We start from the raw sequence: 23295 nt of genomic DNA, 5'->3' as shown, positions 1-23295 counted from the left end.
AGAATTTATCCATTTCCTCTAGGCTATCCATTCTGTTGGCATATAGCTTTTTGTAGTATTCTCTTATAATCTGTTGTATTTCTGCAGGGTCTGTTGTTATTTCTCCTCGCTCATTTCTGATTTTGTTTATTTGAGCTTTCTCGCTTTTTTTCTTTGTACAGTCTGGCTAGTGGTTTGTCAATTTTATTTATCTTCTCAAAAAACCAGCTCTTTGTCTCATTGATCCTTTCTACTGCCTTTTTCGTTTCAATAGTATTTATTTCTGCTCTGATTTTTATTATTTCTCTCCTTCTGCTGACTTTGGGCTTCATTTGTTCTTTTTTCTCTAGTTCAGTTAGGTGTGCTTTAAGGTTGCTTATTTGGGATTTTTCTTGTTTGTTAAGATGCGCCTGTATGGCGATGAATTTTCCTCTTAATACAGCTTTTGCTGTATCCCATATGAGTTGGTATGGCATGTTATCATTTTCATTTGTTTCCAGGTATTTTTTTATTTCTTCTTTAATTTCTTCAGTGATCCATTGCTTGTTCAGTAGAGTGTTGTTTAGTCTCCACATCTTTGTGCCTTCCTCAGCTTTTTTCTTGTGATTAATTTCTAGCCTTATAGCACTATGATCTGAGAAGATGCTTGTTATTATTTCAATTTTTTTAAATTTGTAGAGGCTTGCCTTGTTTCCCAACATATGGTCTATCCTAGAGAATGTTCCATGTGCACTTGAGAAGAATGTGTATTCAGCTCCTTCAGGGTGGAGTGATCTATATATGTCTATTAAGTCCAATTGTTTTAGTTTTTCATTCAGCTCCACTATTTCCTTGTTGATTTTCTGTCTGGATGATCTGTCCATTGATGTGAGTGGGGTGTTGAGGTCCCCTACTATTATTGTTTTGTTTTTAACATCTTCCTTTAGGTCTGTTAATAGTTGCTTTATGAATCTTGGTGCTCCTGTGTTGGGTGCATAGATATTTATAAGCGTTATTTCTTCTTGATGAAGTGTCCCTTTGATCATTATATATTGTCCCTCTGTGTCTCTCTTTACCTGTCTTATTTTGAAATCCACTTGGTCTGATATGAGAATTGCAACACCTGCCTTTTTTTCTTGCTATTTGCTTGAAGTATTGTCCTCCACCCCTTCACCCTGAGTCTGTGTTTGTCCTTGGGGCTGAGGTGTGTTTCTTGGAGGCAACAAATTGTTGGATCTTGTTCTTTAATCCATTTTGCCACTCTGTGTCTTTTCATTGGAGAGTTCAATCCATTCACATTGAAAGTGTTTATTGATGCATGTGGACTTAATGCTGTCAATCTGTCACTCATTGTCTTGTTTTCCTGTGTTTCTTTTCCTGTGTGCTTTAGACTATCCATTTAATACTGCAATTTCTTATGCTGGGTTTCTTAGATCTTTCCTTATTTATGATTTGTGACTCTGTTCTGTACTTTATTTTAGTGTCTACCTTGAAGTTTGTATTTAGAATCTCGTGTATAATATAGTCTATTCTCTGGTGGTCTCTTACTTACTCGACCAATACTGATTTAGACCCTTTGCTCTTCCCCTCCTAAATAATTATTTTCATTTTTTATTCCAACTTGTCTTATTAGTTTGTAGTTAGAGTGCTAAGATCGTCCTTGTTTTGGTAGTTTCCTTATTTTTACCCTAATGCTATAGTTGAGTATTTGCTATCCTGTTCTGGTTCTATCCATCGGTCTCCCTAGTCTGTGGCTTGTGTCCCCTTTCTCCCTTTTTTCTTTTTTCAAGTATGAGAGCCTTCTTGAGGATTTCTTGTAATGGAGGGCTTTTAGTTACAAATTCCCTTAACTTTTGTTTGTCTGGAAAAGATTTAATTTCTCCCTCATATCTGAAGGAAATTCTTGCTGGATAGAGTATTCTTGGCAGAAGGTTTTTATCCTTTAAAGCTTTGAATATATCACTCCATTCTCTCCTAGCTTGTAGGGTTTCTGTAGAGAAATCCGCTGACAGTCTGATAGGGGCTCCTTTATAGGTTATTCTCTTTTTTTTCCTTACTTCCCTGAGTATTCTTTCCTTATCATTCCTATTTGCCAACTTTACTATTATGTACCTTGTAGTGGGTCTTTTTACATTGACAAATCTAGGAGATCTAAAACCCTCCTCTACACACATTTCTCCGTTGATCCCTAGATTTGGGAAGTTCTCTTCAATAATTTCATTAAGCACACTTTCTGCTCCATTTTCCTTTTCCATATTCTCGGGAATTCCTATGATCCTTATGTTCTTACTCCTCATTGAATCCATTATCTCTCGGAGATTTTCCTCATTTTTTTTAATTCTTAGTTCTCTTTCTTCCTCTGTCTGGCGCCATTCAGCCTGTCTGTCCTCGATTATGCTGATTTGCTCCTCTATATTGTCTACACGGGCATTCAGGGAATCCGTATTCTGTTTTATCTGGTCCATTGTGTTTTTCATCTCAAGTAATTCTGTTTGATTCTTCTTTATGATTTCAATCTCTTTTGTGAAGTAACTCCAGAACTCGGCTTGTTTCTCTATCTTTCTCTCTACCTCATTGAGTTTTTTGATTATAGCTGCTCTGAATTCATTATCACTTAGTTTACCTAATTCCAAGTCCTCAGGACTTAATTCTGTGTTTTTATTGTTTTCCTTCTTGTCTGGGGCTCTTATAAATTGCTGGATGGTAGAGGAGCGGTTTTTTCTCATGGTGGTAGAATTCAGTTGCAGTTACAGCCTGTCGCCACTAGATGGGGGTCGAGAGCAGCGTGTTACGAGCTCTCCGCCTTGGGGCAAGATGGCTGCGCCCACTGGCTTTGCTGTGGGGGAGGGGCTGTTACTCACACGCGCCGGTCTGGGTTCAGATCAGTTCTGTTCTCTGGTCTCCCAAGGCCCTTGATTTATAGGGTCCCTGTGGACGGAAGCTTTCCCCCCATCAGCGGGTTTCCACTGAATCAGCAGCAGGAGTCCTGGATGATCCCCCGGTCGTGCGGCCCCTCCCCCGCTACTTCCCGACCCGCGCCGCAGCGATCGCAGACTCTAGGGGAGGGAGCGATGTTCTCTCCTACCGTTCCAGCGCCTCCAAGGCCGTCTGCAAGGTTATGATCTCTGCCTTCTTGGTATTGTAGGTCTCTAACGAGCTGGCATTATGTTTATTCTCTGAAATTCAGTTCTTCCAATCTTTTGTTGTATTTTGGAGGGGAGAGAATCCCGGGTCAGCTCACCCTGCCATTTTTCTCCGCCCACCCCTCTCTCTTTTGCCCATTTTTTAGTTCGGTTGTTAGCTTTTTGTTGTTGAGATGTATGAGTTCTTTGTACATCTTGGATATTAACCCCTTATCAGATATATGCTTTGCAAATATCTTCTCCAAATTGTTAGGTTGTCTTTTCCTCTTGTTGATGGTTTCCTTTGCTGTGCAGAAGCTTTGTAGTTTGATGTAGTCCCATTTGTTTATTTTTTATATTGTTTCCCTTGCCCAGTCAGACATGATACTTGAAAATATGCTGCTAAGACCAATGTTGAAGAGTATACTGCCTATGTTTTCTTCTAGAAGTTTCATGGTTCCAGGTCTTACATTCACATCTTTAATTCATTTTCAGTTAATTTTTGTGTATGGTCTAAGATAATGGTCTACTTTCCTTCTTTTGCATGTGGCTGTCCAGTTTTCCCAACACCATTTATTAAAGAGACTTGCCTTTCGCCATTGTATGTTCTCGGCTCCTTTGTCAAAAACTAGCTGTCCATAGATGTGTGGGTTTATTTCTGGGATCTCGATTCTGTTCCATTGATCTGTGTGTCTGTTTTTGTGCCAGAACCATGCTGTTTTGATACTATAGCTTTGTAGTGTATTTTGAAATCGGAGTGTGATACCTCCAGCTTTGTTCTTTTTTCTCAGGGTTCCTTTGGCTATTCGGGGTCTTTTGTTATTCCATATAAATTTTAGGATTCTTTGCCCTATTTCTGTGAAAAATGTTGTTGGATCTTTGATAGGGGTTGCATTGAATCTGTAGATTGCCTTAGGAAGTATGGTCATTTTGACTATGCTATTTCTTCCAATCTAAGAGCACGGAATATCTTTCCATTTCTTTGTGTCTTCTTCAATTTCTTTCAACACTGTTTTATAGTTTTTAGTGTACAAATCTTTCACCTCTTTGCTTAAGTTTATTCCTAGATATTTTATTCTTTTTGTTGCAATTGTCAATGGGATTGTATTCTTGATTTCTTTTTCTGCTACTTCGTTGTTAGTGTATAGAAATGCACCTGATTTTTGTATGTTGATTTTGTATCCTGCAACTTTACCGTATTCATTTATTCTTTCTAAAAGTTTTTTTGTGGATTCTTTACGGTTTTCTATATATAAAATCACATCATCTGCAAATAGTGACATTTCACTTCTCTTCCAATTTGTATCCCTTTTATTTCTTTTTCTTGCCTGATTGCTCTGGCTAGGACTTCTAATACTTTGTGAAATAAGAGTGGTGAAAGTGGCCACGCTTATCCTTGTCTGGTTCCTTTCTTGGAGGGATAGCTTTCAGTTTTTCTACATTGAGAATGATATTAACTGTGGGTGTGTCATACATGGCCTTTATTATGTTGAGGTACTTTCCCTCTATACTGATTTTACTCAGAGTTTATATCATAAATGGATGTTGTATCTTGTCAAATGCTTTCTCTGCATCTATCGATATGATCATGTGATTTTTATTCTTCATTTTGTTAATGTGGTGTATCACATTGATTGACTTGCAGCTGTTGAACCATCCCTGCATCCTTGGAATAAATCCCACTTGATCATGGTGTATGATCTTTTTAATGTATTATTGTATTCAATTTGCTAGTATTTTGTGAGAATTTTTGTACTGATGTTCATCAGTGATATTGCCCTGTACTTTTCTTTTTTTGTGTTGTGCTATTTTAACATATTCTGCATTCATGCCCCCACCCCACCCCCAGTGGCCAGTATGGTACTGGATCAGTGGTCTAGCTCTTAGTTCAGTTCTCAAAGTTTTTAATATGGTGTTTAGGATCAGATTCATACATGTCCAGCTCAGAGATGAGCCTTGAAGCACATAAACAACTCAGTCACTTTCCTGATCTCCTTCCTCTTGGAATCAGTTTGATTCTTTTGATGTCTGCTTTTTAGTTTTGTTAAGCAGGACCAGAGCAACCTTGGACCTAGTACTGATTTTACCCTACCAATGAGAGAATATCTTTCTGAGTAATTTATCCAATGCCCCATTGATTATAAGATTTTTCACTCTGCTTGGTGAGAATATGAACAATTCCAAGACCTGTGTAAACCCCACAGATTATTCCTCTGCTTCCTTTGGGTATACATTCCACGGCTTCTGACAGATTAATTACACATATGTGCTGCTCAATAGTAAGCTGAAAACTCAGCAGGGACCCTTTGAATATCTCTGAAGCTCTCTCCTTGTACAGATGCACACTTTAGCCACCTTGGCCTCCCTGGACTCCCAGTTTCATCTCCTCATCTCAGGAAGATCATTGGGGTCAGCTTTGGTTTCCTGCTCCTCCAATGAAGTCTGGAAACTCTCTCTAAGCAGTAAGTTGGTGCAACTGTAGAGCTTATCTCATTTGTTTCCCTTTCTCAGAGATCACTGTCCTGAGTTGCCTGATGTTCTATCTTCAAACTATTATTTCATAATCTTTTGCCTGGTATTGCAGATGTTTCAGGTAGGAAGGCAAATCCAATCCCTATCACTTCCTCTTAGTCAAATGTAGAAGTCCTCAATCTCCTTTGAGAGTAAGCTCCAGGTTCTGGCCATGAAGAACAGTGATATGTAGATGAAGATCAAGAATGACAGTGAAGGATCTGGCCCTATGGTGTGGTGGTTAAGTTCAACATGCTCTGCTTCAGTGGCCTTGGTTCATGGGTTCAGATCCCAGGTGTGGACCTACATCACTTGTCAGCCACGCTGAGGCAGCAGCCCACATATAAAGTGGAGGAAGATTGGCAACAGATGTTAGCTCAGGGTGAGTCCTCCTCAGCAAAAAAATGAATGACAGTGAATTGAGGCCAGAGTGTTGAACATGGCTTCTAAAGTACAACGTAACAGCAAAAATAAGGTAAAGTAATAGAGGAAGGTAGAAGTAACTCCCATACGGTAGCTGAGGTCAACAAAGATTTGAGAAGAATACAAAGATAAGACAGCATAGACTTTCAATGACAATATGATATATTAATGATTTGGAAAAGGTCCCTACTACGATTGCTCTATGAGGGCAGAGATTTTGTCTTAGTCACTAATATCTGGGCTAGACACTGTTCTAGGTGCTCAACAAACATTTATGTTGGATGAACATTTGTTGAATGAATACAATTGAGGTCGACCCCTCCTTCCCCCTCCTTGAAGAAATGGAAGTGGAGAAATGAGAGTTATATGTAGAAGATCTATCTGGTTTCACTTGAAAGCTAGTTTTTGGTTCATTTGAGCAACTGAAAGGAGAAATATGAATGTTTAACAAGAACGAATTTGCCCATAATAGGACAAAAAACCTTGGAAGAATCTTAATCCTTTACCCCTCTTAGCTTCCCAAGCCTTAAAAGAGAATAATAATTTCTGAAGTGTTCTTCAATTATAAGATGAGCTCTGAAACAGTATAGTCACATTTTCCCCTTCTTTGTTCTAAAGTAACATTACCAAGGAGACTATTATATACTATTTGCTCTTAAATAATCTAGTTCTTTGAAACATCAATATCAAATACATGAAACCATTACGTTAGGAATAAAAATACATTAATACAAAATGAAAGGCACACATATGAACACTGAAACCAAGTCACCAAAAGCTGGTTTTCAAATGGGAAGAATTTTCTGTATGGGTGGGCCCATGTCAATTGTCCTAGTTTTTATACTCCAATAGTTATTTCATATAACCTTATGCAATATCTTCTGAGAACCTAAAATTTATATTAGGTCCTAAAGAAATGAAAAAAAATAATTCAGAAAGCTTCTGTAATTTATAAATACTCAAATTTTCATAATACATGGCACAGAAAATTAACCTCTCTATAACAAATTCCCTCATACTCAGAGGGAACGACAGGACATTTCATGTAAGGAGATAGAATTTCAGCTGGGATCTGAAAAATGCTTGTGACTTTTGTAGGCTAGGATGGAGGAAGGATGGGAGAGAATTCTAAGTAGAGGGAGGCACAGAAAAGAAAACATGCAACTAGTTGTGGGGACCAGAAAACAACCAGTTTTTATAATATTTGAGTTATTTAGAGGATACTATTGGGAAATAAATCAGAGAAGTGTGTGAAAGTCCTCAAATGCAAGGATAAACAATTCGTAGTTGTCAGTATGTCCATCTCGAAGGTAAATGTAACATATTGGCAATGGAAAAGGAATAGGCTCAGCACTTTTTAGGCTTATGTAGAGAATGCCAGAAGTTCAAATATGGCAAGCTATTAGTCAGTCATTTTTGTTCCTGAGATTTCCACTACCTTATTAAGTATGAGAGCAATCACAACACTCACAAAATATGCACGAATCAACCCTCGTTTTTAGTCTTAGTTTGAATATCTGCATCAATCACACCACATATATCTGGCTCAAGTATAAGCACAATAATCTTAATCTCCACTTGCCACATCATAAATAAGACATTTTAAAGGTGTTTTTCATAGATACTGCTGAATGTTTGGAGCACATCATAAGAAAGTGAGAAACAGCTGTTGTATCTAGATTCAGCAGACACATATTTGCACATAGGACAATGTTTAGAAAATGTCTTCAACCTGTTCTATTACTTCTTGAGATCACAAGGTCCCCCTTCTGTTCACCCACTGCTTAAAGAAAGAGGTAGAGAGAGAAAAAAACATCAGCACATAAGAAACTATGGGTCTACAAAAGCAAAAAAAAAACACACTGCGATTCAAGCATTAAAAATCGACAATCTTTAAAGTGGATACCATGGAACCCTAAAGATTTCATGGAAGTACCTCAGAATTCCCACCTTGATACTTATATTAGTTTTCTATTGCTGCTATAACAAATTACCATAAATTAAGTGGGTTAAGCAGTACAAATTTCACATCTTATATTACTGAAAATAAGAAGTATGAAATGGGTCTCACTAGGCTAAAATTAAGGTGTTGGTAGGACTGCATTTCTTTCTGGAAGCTCTAGGGGAGAATCCATTTACTTGCTTTTTCCACCTTCTGGGGGCCACTCACATTCCTTGGCTCCTGACCTTGTTTCTCCTTCTTCAAAGCAAACAACAACAGATAGAGCACCAACTGTCTGAGTCTTTCTCATATCACATCTAATCTCTCTGACTTACTCTTCTATCTTGGCCTTCTACTTTTAAGGATGCTTGTGATTATGTTGGATCCACCCAGACAATCCAGAATAATTACCCTATTTTAAGGTCAACCGATTAGCAACTTTAATTCCACCTACAACCTAAATTCCCCTTTGCCATATAAGGTGACATAGTCACAGTTCTGAGGGAACTCAACAATAAAATAAACAAGCAATACAATTAGAAAACGAACAAAAGACATGAAGAGACCTTTCACCAAAAAGGATATATGGATGGCAAATAAGACCACGAAAAGAAGTTCAACATAACTAGGCTACAGAAAAATGTAAATTAAGACCATGATGATATCACTACATACCTGTTAGAACAGCTAAAATAAAAACAGTGCCAATACTATATGCTGGCAAGAATGCAAAGCAGCATTGCTGGTAAGATTATAAAATGGCACAGTCACTCTTAAAAATAGTTTGGCAGCTTAAAAAAGTTAAATATACATTCACCATACCCCCCAGCAATCATACTCCTGGGCATTTATCCCAGAATGAAAACTAAGTCCACACAAAAACCTGTACACAACTGTTTATACATTATTTGCAATAGCCAAAAACTGGAAATGACCAAATGTCCTAAATAGGTGAATAATTAAACAAACTGTGGTACATCCATCTGTGGGAGCAAAGGAGTAGGTGGGACTATAAACGGGGTAACACAAGAAGATTGAATAGTTATATACAATTGTGGTGGCAGTTACACAAATCTACACATAAGATAAAATGAAAACAAACTATAGACACACTTCATACTAATGCCTATTTCCTGGTTTTGATACTGTACTATAGTTATGCAAGATGTACCTAATGGGGGAAACTAGATAAAGGGTACCTGGGATCTCTCTGTATTATCTTTGCAACTTCCTGTATATCACAAATTGCTAAAATGTTCCCAAATAAAAAGTTTTTAAAAATAAAATTATATTATAAATTCAATACCCTGTACCAACTGCTCCCCTCATTCATTCAATCAATTTTCCATGTTACAAAAGGATAAGAGGATGTTATGACTTGAAAAGAAATCAACTAATCTAGGAGTTACAAACTGGAAGCCCGTGGGCTGGATTTGGCCAACAGACTTGCCAAAGCCTCAGTGTTAACAGCATGAATCAGCGTTAACAGCATTAATCTTTTTTTAAATTTCCAAGTCTTTGGAGGGAGTACATGAGCTCTAGTTCACCAGTTTCCACTCCTTTATAATCTTATACCCTGTGTTCCACTCATTTAAATGTCTGTCTAATCCTTATAGGCATTTGAGTTTCCCACTCCAACTAATCTTTTTAGTGTGAAGCAGAGGTCTGATGTGGTAGAATGAAATGTTCAAAGCCATAGGCTTCTGATTCCCAGCCAGTGCTTTACCTACTCTTCGGAGTTATTTCACCTCCTATTGGTCATGCTCTCATTCTAACTGAGTAATTATCTAGATCTATGTTTCACTTCCTTATTTGCCTGTCTCAAGTAAGACACCAGCCATGTCAAGCCTTTGTTAAAATGAGAATGCTTGCCTTGCCCAATTCACAGGACTATTGGAATAATCAAGTAAGACAGTGCATGTAAAATCATTATGTAAAGCTCCACACAAATGAAGGACATTAAATATATATATATGCCATTTCCCGTCTGAAGCAGCAGGTATTCTGGGCCATGATACGTGTTTGGCCTTTCCAAGTAGAGTACAGCTTCAGCAAGATCCTCAAACAGCAATGTGTTGTAGAAAGTCCAAGCTAGAGATGGCAGCACAGAGAAAGGAAGCAAGTTCAGTAGAAATGAGCTCTGGGAGTCTTGGAATCAAGCAATAGAAAGGGAGGGTTAATGCTAAGAGTGGAAGGAAGGAAAGAAGTCAGCTCTTCAATCCCATTGTCTTATTTCTGACCTGGCCTAACCAAAATAACTAAAGAGTCAGAGCAATACTCTTTATACTTTAATTATATCTTGAGCATATTTACTTATCCTTAATTATTCTTCAAAAATGATTTTCAAGTGTAAATGCCTACCTCCATCCCTTAAAACCCACTTATTAGATCTAACTACTATTAACTATAAACATGTATTCTTTCACAATTTTTCTATGATTCTATACAGGTAGATTATAGATTATATACATGCATATGTATATATATATCCGTAGATCTTCAAATGTATACTTTTCTTTTTGTAAAATTTGGGTCATGCTATATAGATGTTCTTCAAACTGCATTTTTTTTTCATTTAAAAACATAACCACAGGCATCTTTCCATAATAGTATATATAGTTCTACTGCATTCCTTTCAATAGCTGTATGCATTTCAACTGAATAGATGTGCCAAAAGTATCCAATCATTCCTTTATTATTTCACATTGAGTTATTTCTAGAATTTTGATATTTTAAACTATGCTACAAAGAAAATACATATTAATATGTTCATGGAATTATTTCTATAAGATAGAGTCCTACATTTAGGATTGCTAAGAATGTGCCTCCTAATATTTATACCAATTTATATTCCCACAAGGAGTGTCCATTTTCACACAGGTTCACCAACATTTTGTCTTCTGTATTTCTCATCCATTTTCTTCTAATCTGTTGATCATCTTTTAACTTTATATAGCATTTGTAAAACAGAAGTGTAGTATGATATAGTCAAATCTACTATACATTTCCTTTATTAGTAGTAAGTTTTATGATGTGTATTTATACCCAAAATTTTAAAAATATTCCTCAACATTTTTATAGCATTTCTATCATTGGGAAAAAAGTTACATTTAGATTTTTTTTTTCAAAGATTGGCACCTGAGCTAACAACTGTTGCCAATCTTTTTTTTGTTTTCTTCCTGCTTTATCTCCCAAAATCCCCCCAGTACATAGTTGTATATCTTAGTTGCAGGTCTTTCTAGTTGTGGCATGTGGGATGCCACCTCAGCATGGCCTGACGAGCGGTGCTATGTCTGCGCCCAGGATCTGAACCAGCAAAACCCTGGGCCACCGCAGCGGAGTGCGCAAAGTTAACCACTCGGCCACAGGGCCGGCCCCCTACATTTAGATTTTTAATTCATCTGGAATTTTTTTGTATGTGACATGAAGTAGAAAATTAAATCTAAAGTCATTTTCTTAAAGTTGCATAGTCACGTATTTAGCACAATTTATTGAATCTATCCTTCCCTGTTGATCTGAAATGTCACCATCTTTTTACATGTTAAATTTCCATATATACTTACTTCTTTTTCTAGACTCATTCTTCTATGCCATTGATCTTTTTATGTATCTCAGTGTTTTAAAAACATTAGATTTATAATATATTCTTTCCAAAATTTTCTTGGATACTCTCATATATTTACTATTATAAATGAACTTTAAAATCAATTTGTCCAATTTTATTACCTCAAAACCCCTTTGAGATTCAGATTATAATTGCATTACTAAAGGTGAGACAAACATATGTTATGTGTTGCCTGATATGATGAAAGATGAAGTAACACAGCATTTGAGAAGAAATAACATTTAGTTTTCCTCTCCAGGAACATGGTATGCTTCTCTGTTTATTCAGATCTGGCTTTATGAACTTCAGTACAACTTTACTGTTTTCTTTATTTAGATTTCACCTCTTTCTGGTTAAATTTATTTCAATTTTAGAGCAAATTAATTAAAAAATGGTTATACAAAGATATATTCTACTTTCAAATTGAAACAATAAAGAAAAATCTCTAAAATCATTCAAGCAAGAAAAAAATTATATATAAAGATACAAAAGTCATATTTCTTCTCTACAACACCAAATGCAAGACAACCATGTATTACAGAATTTAAGGAGAAATGATTATGACCACAAACTTTTATACCAAGCCAAGCTGTCATTCAAATGTAAAGAAAACAGAAAAATATTCTCAAATATTCACGGATTCATGCAATAATTCACTCAATTATCCACCTTTAAAAATATCTCGGAGGAGGGGCTGCCCCGTGGCCAAGTGGTTAAGTTCACATGCTACACTTCAGAGGCCCAGGATTTTCCCAGTTCTGATCCTGGGCACGGACATGGCACCTCTCATGAGGCCACACTGAAGCGGCGTCCCACATAGCACAACTAGAAGGACCCACAACTAAAAATACACAACTATGTACTGGGGGAGGGGGCTTTGGGGAGAAAAAGGAAAAATAAAATCTTTAAAAACCTTGAAAAAACAAATCTCAGGGGGCTGGCCCTATGGCCTAGTAGTTAAGTTCAGCACGCTCCGCTTTAGCAGCCCGGATTCTGTTCCTGGGTGTTAACCTACACCACTCTAGCAGCCATGCTGTGGTGGTGACCCACAGACAAAATAGAGGAAGATTGGCACAATGTTAGCTCAGGGAAAATCTTCCTCAAGCAAAAAGAGGAACAGTGGCAACAGATGTTACCTCAGGGCAAATCTTCCTCAGCAAAAAAAAGAAATGTTGCAGACATACCTACAGACTGAAAGAAGAATGAAACAAATTTAATAATATGAATCAACAGTCTTAAAACATCAAGATAAGGAAGACCTCCAGCTATCGTGGAGTAAAGAGATCAGCAACTACTCTCTCCAAAGAGCAGTTGCAGTTGGTGCAAATGATGGACTAGCCAGAAACTGAACACAGAGAGCCTTGAAATGAAAGAGATACATAAGAGCTATATAAGCTCATCATACATCCCTGGCTGACAGGCATACACAGAGAAGTCCAGAAAGAGCCAGGCAGAAAGTGAAGCAGATCTGTAAATTGGCTGAACTTGAATATACTCTTCAAGCCACATACAGATTCATCAATAGAAGGTGGAAACCTTGTGCACTTGAGGGAACTAGTGCACAATTTCTTCTCAAACTACTAGTGACCACTAACCTATGTAGGCACAAGGCAATCCCTAGGAAGTCAAAATAAAAAAATAAAAATAAGAACAGAAAACTAAGCAAAGACATCAATTAGCTGAACACCAGAGGGCAGACAGATTCCACTGTGTAGGTAGAGGCAAGGTACCAAAAACAAAGAAAAAGTCAAAAAGAAAACACAGATACAATCTCTTAATGGGAAAAAAAATAAGAATGCAGAGTTGCTACAATATGATATCTAAAATATCCAGCTTTAAGCAACAACAACAGCAGCAAAAAATAATTATAAAGCATGCAAAGAAACACTCAGAGAAAAGAAAGTAGACAAAAGCAACTAACTCTGAGTGGGCCTAGATATTAGATTTAGCAGTAAAAGATTCCAAAGTAACTATTATAAATATCTTCAAAGAACTTTTATAAATGGTTTATTCAGTAAGTTCAAGGGAAATATGAGAATGATGACTCAACAAATAGGAAATCTCAAGAGAGAAACAGAAATTATAAAAAAACTAAATGGAAATTCTAAAGTTGAGAAATATAATAACTGGAATGAAAAATTCATTAAATGAGCTCAACATCAAACTAGAGATGGCAGAAGAAAGAATCAGTGAACTAGAAGAGAGATCAATAGAAACTATCCAATATGAAGGAGAAACAACAAAAGAGATTAAAGAAAAATGAGCAAAGCTTCAGAGACCTGTAAGACAACATCAATTATATCAATATATTATAAGGGGAACCCCAGAAGAAGAGCAAAGATAAAAAGGACAGAAAACGTATTTGAAGAAACAAGGACTGAAAATGTCCCCGAAATGATGAAATACACTAACCTAAATATCCAAAAAGCTCAAGAACCTTCAAGTAAGATAAACACAAAGAGATCCAAACCTAGACACATTACAGTCAAACTTTGAAAGACAATGGCAAAGATAAATTTTTGAAAGTATCAAGACAAAAACTATCCATCACATACAGAAGAATAGCAATATCAGTGAAGGCTGACTTCTAATCAGAAACAGTAGAGGACAGAAGGCAGCTGAATGGCATATTCAAAGTACTGGAGGAAAAAAACCTGTCAACCAAAGGTTCTATATCCAGCAAAACTATACAAATGTGAAGGCAAAATAAAGATATACTCAGATAAACAATCATAAAAGAAAAAAATTGATTAAAAGGATTTGATCAAATAAAAAATTTTTGTTCTTCCAAAAGGTACCTTTAAGAAAATTTTTTTAAGAAACAACAAGCTGCAGATTAAGAGAAGGTATTTTTTGCAAACCACTTCTATGATAAAGGGCTTGTACCCAGAATACATAAAGAACTCTCACAATTCAACAATAAGATGAGCAACCAAATTAAAAAATGAGCTGAAGATCTGAACAGACATTTCACCATATGCAAATAGCTAATAAGCACATGAAAAGACCCACATCATTAGTCATTAGAGAAATGTAAATTACCACAAGATACCACTTCACACCCACTAGAATGTCAATTGAAGAGACTGACAATACCAAGTGTTGGCAATGATGTGGAGAAACTGAAACTCTTGTGTACTGCTGGTGGGAATGTGAAATGGTAGTCACTTTGAAAAAAATTTGGTAATTTCTTAAAAAGTCAAACATACACTTAATAAATGCCCAAGCAGTTAGAAATGAAAACATATGTCCACACAAAAACCTTGAGAACAAGTGTTTACAGCAACTTTATTCATAATCACAAAAAACTAGCAACACATCAAATGTCCATCAATAGATGAATGGATTACCAAATTGTAGAATATCCTTATAATGGAATACTACTCAGCAATAAAAAAGAATGAAATGCTGATATACACAACAAGAGGGATACATCTCCAAAAGCATTATGCTAAAAAGCCAGACACATATGACCACTTTATTATTCCATTTATATGATATTCTGGAAAAGGCAAAACTTTGGGAATAGACATCAGATCAGAGGCAGCTAAAGACTAGGGTTAGGTAGAGGAGATTGATTGCAAAGGGGCACAAGGGAACTTTTCAGGGTGATTTAAATCTATATCTTGATGGTGGTAGTGGTTACATGACTATACAGTAGTACTCCTCAATGGAAAATTCCAGAAATAAACAATTCATAAGTTTTAAACTGCACGCTGTTCTGAGTGGCATGATGAAATCTCCCACCATCCACTCCATCCTGCTGGGGATGTGAATAATCCCTTTGTCGAGTATTTCTATGCTGTATACGCTACCCATTTGTTAGTCAGTTAGTAGCCGTCTCGGTTATCAGATCGACTGTTGAGGCACAGTGTTTGTGTTCAGGTAATCCTTATTTTACTTAATAATGGCTCCAAAGCGCAAGAGTAGTGATGCTGGCAATTCAGATATGCCAAAGAGAAGCCATAAGGTACTTCCATTAAGTGAATAGATGAAAGTTCTGGACTTAATAAGGAAAAAAAAAAAATCATACGCTGGTGTTGCTAAAATCTATGGTAACTTTTATTACAATATACTGTTATAGTTATCTTTTATTATCAGTTACTGTTGTTAATCTCTTACTGTGCCTAATTTATAAATTAAACCTTATAGGTATGTACGTATAGGAAAAAACATAGTATATATAGGGTTCAGTACTATCTGCAGTTTCAGGCATCCACAAGGGGGCTTGGAATGTATTCCCCACAGATAAGAAGGGACTACTGTATACTACAATCATTTTTCTAAAGTCATTTTTTGCCATATGTAAATTATATCTTAATAAGATTGACGTTATGGGGAAATTCAAAAATACATATATTTTTTGAACTAGACATCCCACCTTGATAAATCTACTCTACAGAAATGAATGCATCAGTGAACAAAGATATACAAGCATTTGTATTCTAGCATGGTTCATAGTGGCACATTAAAAAAATACAAATAATAATCATTGATAATTTACACTTGAAAAATATTTTGATGATATTTTCAACAGCCAAAAGCTTAAAAGCCAATCTAGCTCACAATTGGCTATTACTTTAAAATCTATATGATTAAATTACCTTATAGCAAAATCTAACCTCTTCAAAGTCTAAATTTGTTATACAGCTAACATTTGGAGCTAGACACCAAGGTGTGCATTGTACCTGCATTATCCCATCTAATGCTAACAACAACCTTTTGTGGTAGTTACTACTGTTAGCCTCATTTGACAGATAACTAAATTGATTCTAAAGAAGTTAAGTAACTTATCCGAAATCACATAACTAAAAAGTGGCAGAGCCAGGATCTGAGCCTAGTCTAATTCTAGAGCTCATGTTCTTAACCATCATGATATTCTCTTCTAAAATGATTCTGTACCATAATTTGCAAACTTTGAAAAAAACTTTTCCAAAACCAGCACATTGAACAAGCAGAATCATGGGAGATAACTGGATAGCATACTTTTGTCTCACCCTATTCCTTTAAAATGTATTTTGTGGGGGAAGCATTTCCTATGCCCCTGGACTGAAACTTGGGCAGTTCCATGGCTTTTAAGTCTCACTCTGAAGTAGCAAATGTTCTATGGTCACTTTAAGACTTAACCATAGTCTCACAGTTCACAAAACATCTAATCCCAAAGCCCAGGGTATAATCAAAGCTTTACACTTCATTCAAAATTACATCTACCTCCTGCTCAAGGCTCTGCAGAAGGATAAGGGAAAAGTAAAGGAAGCAAGAAAACTCTTACTTAATTAGTATGGTTATAATTTGGCTTCATTCTCTGAGCCTGGTAGAAGCTTAAAGCTACTTTTTCTCTTGTAGGTGTCTTCACAGATTTTTCAAAGCACTACACACATCCTCAAATGCTGGCAGTCTGTCACATTCATTCCCTCGACTTGGAAGAAGGCATTCTGTTCTGGCAGTCCTCAGGCTCTAGGGACACAGTAGTCCACCTCTGCCGACACCTGTTTGCCTGTCTAGGAATTTCTATTGCACTGGATCTAAGATGTCCCTTGTTCATATGACCCCACATTTGACCCATTACAAACACTCATGGATTCTTTCCCCAAAACTACTCTCAAAAGTTCAGTCAAATTCCAGTGCAGTAGCGATCCTCCTTTGCCCCACCACAAAAGTAGCTAGGCCATCTTTCTTTGATTTCTAGATTTCCTGAAGAGAAGTCAGTTCTCCCAGTGCATTCTCCCATACCCAATGGTGGGAAATCCATATTAAGGGCCTCAGGTAGCTCTTCTCTCTTGACCTTAGGTGAAGAGGGAAGCACTCACCCCACTTTTGGGACAGAAGTGTGGAGAAAAAGATTCACAGTACCACTTTCTCCAAATAAAGCTTCCTTAAAAAGTCTTCCTCAAATATCTAACAATCCACACTTTAAAAGCCTCTGTATGGAAGAGGAGTTTTTAAGATTAGGTGACCAGTTTCCAGGTATATATCCTTCTGCAACTTGGCCCGGTACTTTGCTTTAGTGTGTGACATCTGCTGTATACTGATGCCTTAGTAGAAACTTCCAATTTAACATGCTGCCATACTTCCTTTTCATTGGAATGTAAAAGGTATAGCTTAATCTCCGTATAATCCCAAGAGTCCACTGCCCTGGGCCTCTACTCAACCATCAGAATATGAAGCAACTATAAATTGCTAGTTTCCATTCACTGGGCTACTTAGCTCTTCCTTTAAATATCTTCACTCATCCCCCAAAGGCTAGTTCACCGGAGATAACCTGGTAATTAATCTAGTCGTGAATGAGGCAGAATCCTACAGCTGGCATTCGGAGGTAATGTGCCCCACATCTTTGTTGCTAGCGTTTCTATGTTCTCCTACCATTTCTAATGAGAGCCTTACAGAACACCAAGCTCTTTGAGAACTCTTTGCCCCAGCTCTACTTTTGATTTCACAGAATATATTCCATTGTGCTTAATCCCTGATGATCCAAAACAAAAATTTTGAAACTATGTATACAATCTTCTATCACTGGTCATCTTGCCAAGATTTAATAGTAATAAATTTTCTTTCAATCCTTGAAACAACTGGTTTGAAAATGCTTAGCATTAGTTCATAAAATTTGGAATTTTATGGAAATGATTCTTCTGAAAATGCCAACTGCTTATTTATTTTTAAATGGTAATTTTATACATTTCTTATTTGATGACACATTTCTGTGAGGAATTAAGCAAATACACGCAGCAGCATGCTAAATGAAAACTGCGAAAGGCTGCTTCCAAACAGGTGCAGCTGATTATCATGATGTAGACCCTTCGTTTAAAAGCAAATAAACAAATAAAACTTTCATTTTCTTCACAAATTTTAAGACCTTAAAAACTTCCAGATAATGGGAAGTCCCAGAGCTCTCTGGAAAGTGTTTTCTCACGCTCTGTACCTTCTAAGACAGCTGCTCCTTTGCAGCTATAGGGAGTTGTGAGATCCCATTTGTAAAAATTCACGTGAAATCTATCATTTTGAAGAGACAGAGAGAGCAAGTCCTGGGCTTCTCAAATGTCTTTACAGGTTAAATATTTGGAAAGGTCAGGACACCAATCAATGTTAGAATATGAGGAACAATTTAACTTTCTACCAAACAGTATATAAAATAAGCTCTTTCTCAGTTGGATGATTATTTCTGTTTTGTCTAATAATGCAGTTGTTGCCAAACGCTTCTGGGATCACCCAAGGAGTGCATTTTTCAAAACTTGAATTAGTAGCATTTTTTCAAGAATTGTGCTTTGAAGATTCATAAAGAGCACTAGCCAAGTCTGATTTGAGAAATGAATGTCAAAGTGACCCTTAACACAATCTGTGAATAGGATTTAAAGCAAGATGGAAAACAGAAGGTGATGAGAACTTTTTATTCCACTGGAAGGCTGGCAAGCCATTTCCAAGAGAGAGGGCTCTGAGTCTTACTCAGGGATAAGAACATTAGTGGATTTTGAGGTACATCTTCTTAGAATCACTGAAATTTTGATGGTGAATAGGCTAATTAAGCTATTTATTGTTCTTCTGGTGTTTGTTAAAAGGTTTGCTTTGGGTGTCTTCTGAGGGAGCAGCTTTCACATCGTTACTCATTTCTTGGCTATGAGATTTATTTGGGTTAGACTTGAGTTTATTCCAAATTAGATGATCCATAAGCAAAGTGGACTAAGAATAACTAGTCAGGAAAAGGACTATCACAGCCCTGAACTACAAAAGAAAAAAACAACAAAGAGCAGGTATTCTGAAACATTGGTACTTTATTTTAAACTGGTGTGTACTACTCTCTGTTTCCCAAATTGATGTTTCTCGACTGTGACTGAAATCTTTCCGAAAGTAGGATCTAGATCTTCCTCATCTTATGTATATGCTGTTCTGCCTAGAAGAGTTTGGAGCACATTTAGTCACAATCCATATCATTTTACTTGAAATAAATAATTAACTGTAAATATATACAATAAAAATGGTTGTATTTTTACATGAGATATAATGGAAGTTAAAAAAATGAGTACCAAGACTTTAGTCAAATATCAAATGAGCATTTAAATGCTAAAGACTTTATTATTTTCTCTTATTAAAGAATGATACAATGTTCACTTTTTAGAAACAGACTTTATTTCTTAGAGCAGTTTTAGGTTCATGGCAAAACTAAGCAGAAGATACAGAGATTTCCCTTATACCACCTTCTCCTACATATGCATACTTTCCCCATTATCAACATCTGCCACCAGAGTGGTACATTTGTTACAACTGATAAACATCTATTGACTCATTATCACTCAAAGTCCACAGCTTGCATTAGAGTTCACCTTGGGTGTTTTAATTCTATGGGTTTGGACAAATTTATGACTCGTATCTATCATTATAGCATCATACAGAGTAGATTCACTGCCCCAAAAATCATCTGTGCTCTGCCTATTCATCCCTCCCTCCTCCCTAACCCCTGGCAACCACTGATCTTTTTATTGTCTCAATAGTTTTATCTTTTCCAGAATGTCATGTAGTTGGAATCATATAGTATGCAGCCTTTTCAGACTTGCTTATTCTACTTAGTAATATGCATTTAAGCTTCCTCCATGTCTTTTCATGGCTTGATAGCTCATTTCTTTTTAGCATTGAATAATATTCCATTGTTTGGATGTACCACAGTGTATCCATTTACCTACCGAAGGACATTTTGTTGAGGATTTTTGCATCTATGTTCATGAGAGATATTGTTCTGTATTTTTTTTTTCTTGTAATGTCTTTGTCTCATTTTGGTAGTAAGGAAATGCTGGCCTCAGAATAAGTAGGAAGTAGTTCCCCCGCTTCTATCTTCTGAAATAGATTGTAGAGAATTAGTATAATTTCATCCTTAAATATTTGGTAGAATTCTCCTGTGAACCCATCTGGGCTTGGTGCTGATTTGGAACGTTCTTAATTATTGATTCAATTTCTTTAATAGATGTAGGCCTATTCAGATCGTCTATTTCTTCTTGTATTTTTGGCAGATTGTATCTTTCAAGGAACTGGTGCATTTCATCTAGGTTATACTAATACTAATACACCCATCAGAGGCATTCGTCATTTCTTTTATAGCGCTTTTTATCTCTAGCATTTCTTTTGATTCTTTCTTAGAATTTTGACCACCATGTTTACATTGCCAATCTGCTCTTGCATGCTGTCTACTTTATCCACTAGAGCCCTTAGCATATTAATAATCATTGCTTTAAAATCTTGGTCTGATAATTCCAACATCCCTGTGATATCTGGATCTGGTTTTGATGCTTGCTCTGTCTCTTCAAACTGTGTGGTTGTTTTGCCTTTTAGTATGTCTCGTAATTTTTTTTTTTTTTTTTTGAGGAAGATTAGCCCTGAGCTAACATCTGCTGCCAATCCTCCTCTTTTTTTGCTGAGGAAGACTGGCCCTGAGCTAACATCCATGCCCATCTTCCTCCACATTATACGTGGGATGCCTGCCACAGCATGGCTTGCCGAGCAGTGCCATGTCTGCACCAGGGATCCCAACCAGCGAACCCTGGGCCACCGAAGTGGAAGGTGTGAACTTAACCGCTGCGCCACTGGGCTGATCCCCATTGTAATTTTTCCTTGCTAGCTAGACATGGTGTATTAGAATTGCTGTAGGCCTATAGTGATGTGGTGGTAAAGTATAGGGAGGGGAAGCATTTTGTAGTACTATGATTAGGTATCAGTCTTTTAGTGAGCCTGTACCTCTTGATTGTAAACTTCACAGGTACTTCTCAGCAACTCCCTCTCCCCTCTCTAGGTGGAACAGGACGGCTAGAGGAGGCTGGAGTTAGGTATTTCCCTTCTCCCAAGTCATTTAGGCTCTGATAAAACTCCAGCAAGTTAGGCTTTGGTTAAATAGTTTCTACTGAGGGCAGATCTTGTTAAGAAGAACAGAATGCTTTGGCATATTTCAAGATGGTTTCTTTTCCCCTTCCCCTGCCAGAAACACGAAGAGATTTTTCCCCAGTATTCACTGTGAGAACAAGTCAAGCTGCTGGAGGCAAAACTCACAAAACTGTAGGAGTTCCCCCGGTGACTGGGTCCCTCCTGGAGTTTTTATCTCTCAAGGTTGTCCATACTGAGTGTCTAGCAGATATACTTGAAATAGGCATATCTAGAGAAAGACCTTCCTGAGTCCTTTGATGTCCTGGGGGCAGAATGGGGAACAAAGACTTGAAGGAAAGAGCTCTAAGAAAAGGAATGAACTTCCTGTTCATCTTTCAGTTTACACACACACACATACATGTGCACACGTGTCCTCACACATAAATACACACACACCTGTTTCAAAGATCAAAATTGTACTCCTGTAGGGAAATCAAGGTCTAGCTTCAAATGTACTCCCTCCAGGATTTTCTTCTCTCTCAGTCATGCCCCCAATGATATATTGGTGAGGTCCATTTGATGAACACCTTTGCCAATGCCTAACTCATATTTCTTAGAGAGATGCTATCAGGTAGGAAAAGAAACACCCAGTCTTGGAAAGCCAAAGACACCATCATTGCATGATTCTGACAAAGGCCACTCATTCTATTCAAGATTCATTCACATTTTTCCAGGCCTGTGCTAGGTGCAGAGGATGCAATGGTGAGCAAAAGGTGGTTCTTGCCTTAGGAGCTCATGGTCTAAGCTGAACAGAAATATCCTGAGGAGAATTCTATTTGGTCTTACTTATATCCTGGTCTATATTTCAATGAATCACTGCGGTAATTTGGGGCCACATTTCCACTCCTGAGGAGAGAAAGATGGGGTATGGATCAGGAAGATAAGCAGAGAGCACAAGTATGAAGACTGAGTGTTCCACATAAATAACATGAAGGGTTCTCCAAAGAAAAGTTGGGATGGTAGCAGAAATGCTATAATCAGAAGGAAGAAAATGAAATGTGTTGGGCAAACATACCAGAAACACTTTCTCATGAACAGTGCCAATCAAAGAAGACATATAAATTCTATTTCACAAGGTTTGTGAAGTTTCACAAAGCCACTTATCTGGGCACCTCACCTATTCTACTATGACCAAACAAGAAGGGGAAATGCACATACTCTCAGGGGAATCCTGTTAAAAAAAACCCTAGTGATATAGGTTGCTCAATAATCTGCGGTGACAGGATGTTCCTAACCTGGCTCCTGGTGAGATACGGAGTGCCAATCTAGCATTGCCAATCATTTTCCAGGCCAGTCACAGAAGGGCCATGTAGGCTTATTACCATGACAGAGTGTTTACTGGCACAACTGTTTTTTTAACAAACATTCTCCCCTTTAGCCATGCAACATTGATTCAGTCCAAAGAAAGGCAATGAATGAGCCATATACAATAATTTACTCAATAATCTATTCAGGGCATTCTCCAGTCTATGCAGAACGGTGCAGAAACCCCAAGGGCACAGAGATTAAGGTTGGCAAAGAGTCCAGAAATTGAGATAGGAAATCCAAGAGAGGAAAAAACTAAACAGAAGAGGGAGCTCTCAAAACTAAGCATAAGTTCTAAGCATATCATTTTAATCCAAGTATAAAATCTAAGTATAAACTGACCATTGAACTGTGAGATTCCAAAAAGTCTGCTGGAAAGCTGAAAAGGCTGAGCAGAGATTTCAGCTGCTGCCCAATGCAGGAAGACAGTGTTTTGAGTTTCAATTCTGCAAGTTAGAGAGGCTTGATAAACATTTGGACTGTCCAGTAAAAGTGCAAAAAGGAGTAATGCCATGTGAGTATAGTCTATG

General features: G+C 37.2%; 1 protein-coding gene and 1 long non-coding RNA gene across 4 annotated transcripts in view; both read right to left on the bottom strand.

The window, feature by feature from the left end:
• Window positions 1-23295, bottom strand: part of HPSE2 (heparanase 2 (inactive)) — a 607678-nt gene that overhangs the window by 468128 nt on the left and 116255 nt on the right. The gene's annotated exons all lie outside the window — the stretch shown is intronic.
• On the bottom strand, window positions 19307-20343 carry LOC139073794 (uncharacterized). Its single transcript, XR_011522799.1, has 2 exons — window positions 20233-20343; window positions 19307-19445 (listed from the first exon to the last, which is right to left on the bottom strand). It is a non-coding gene; the product is annotated as an uncharacterized lncRNA (long non-coding RNA).

This window comes from Equus przewalskii, chromosome 1, assembly GCF_037783145.1.
Source record: "Equus przewalskii isolate Varuska chromosome 1, EquPr2, whole genome shotgun sequence".
NCBI classification, from domain to species: Eukaryota; Metazoa; Chordata; class Mammalia; order Perissodactyla; family Equidae; genus Equus; species Equus przewalskii.
Note: the sequence above shows the minus strand (reverse complement) of the source record. Positions and strands in the feature narration are given on the sequence as shown.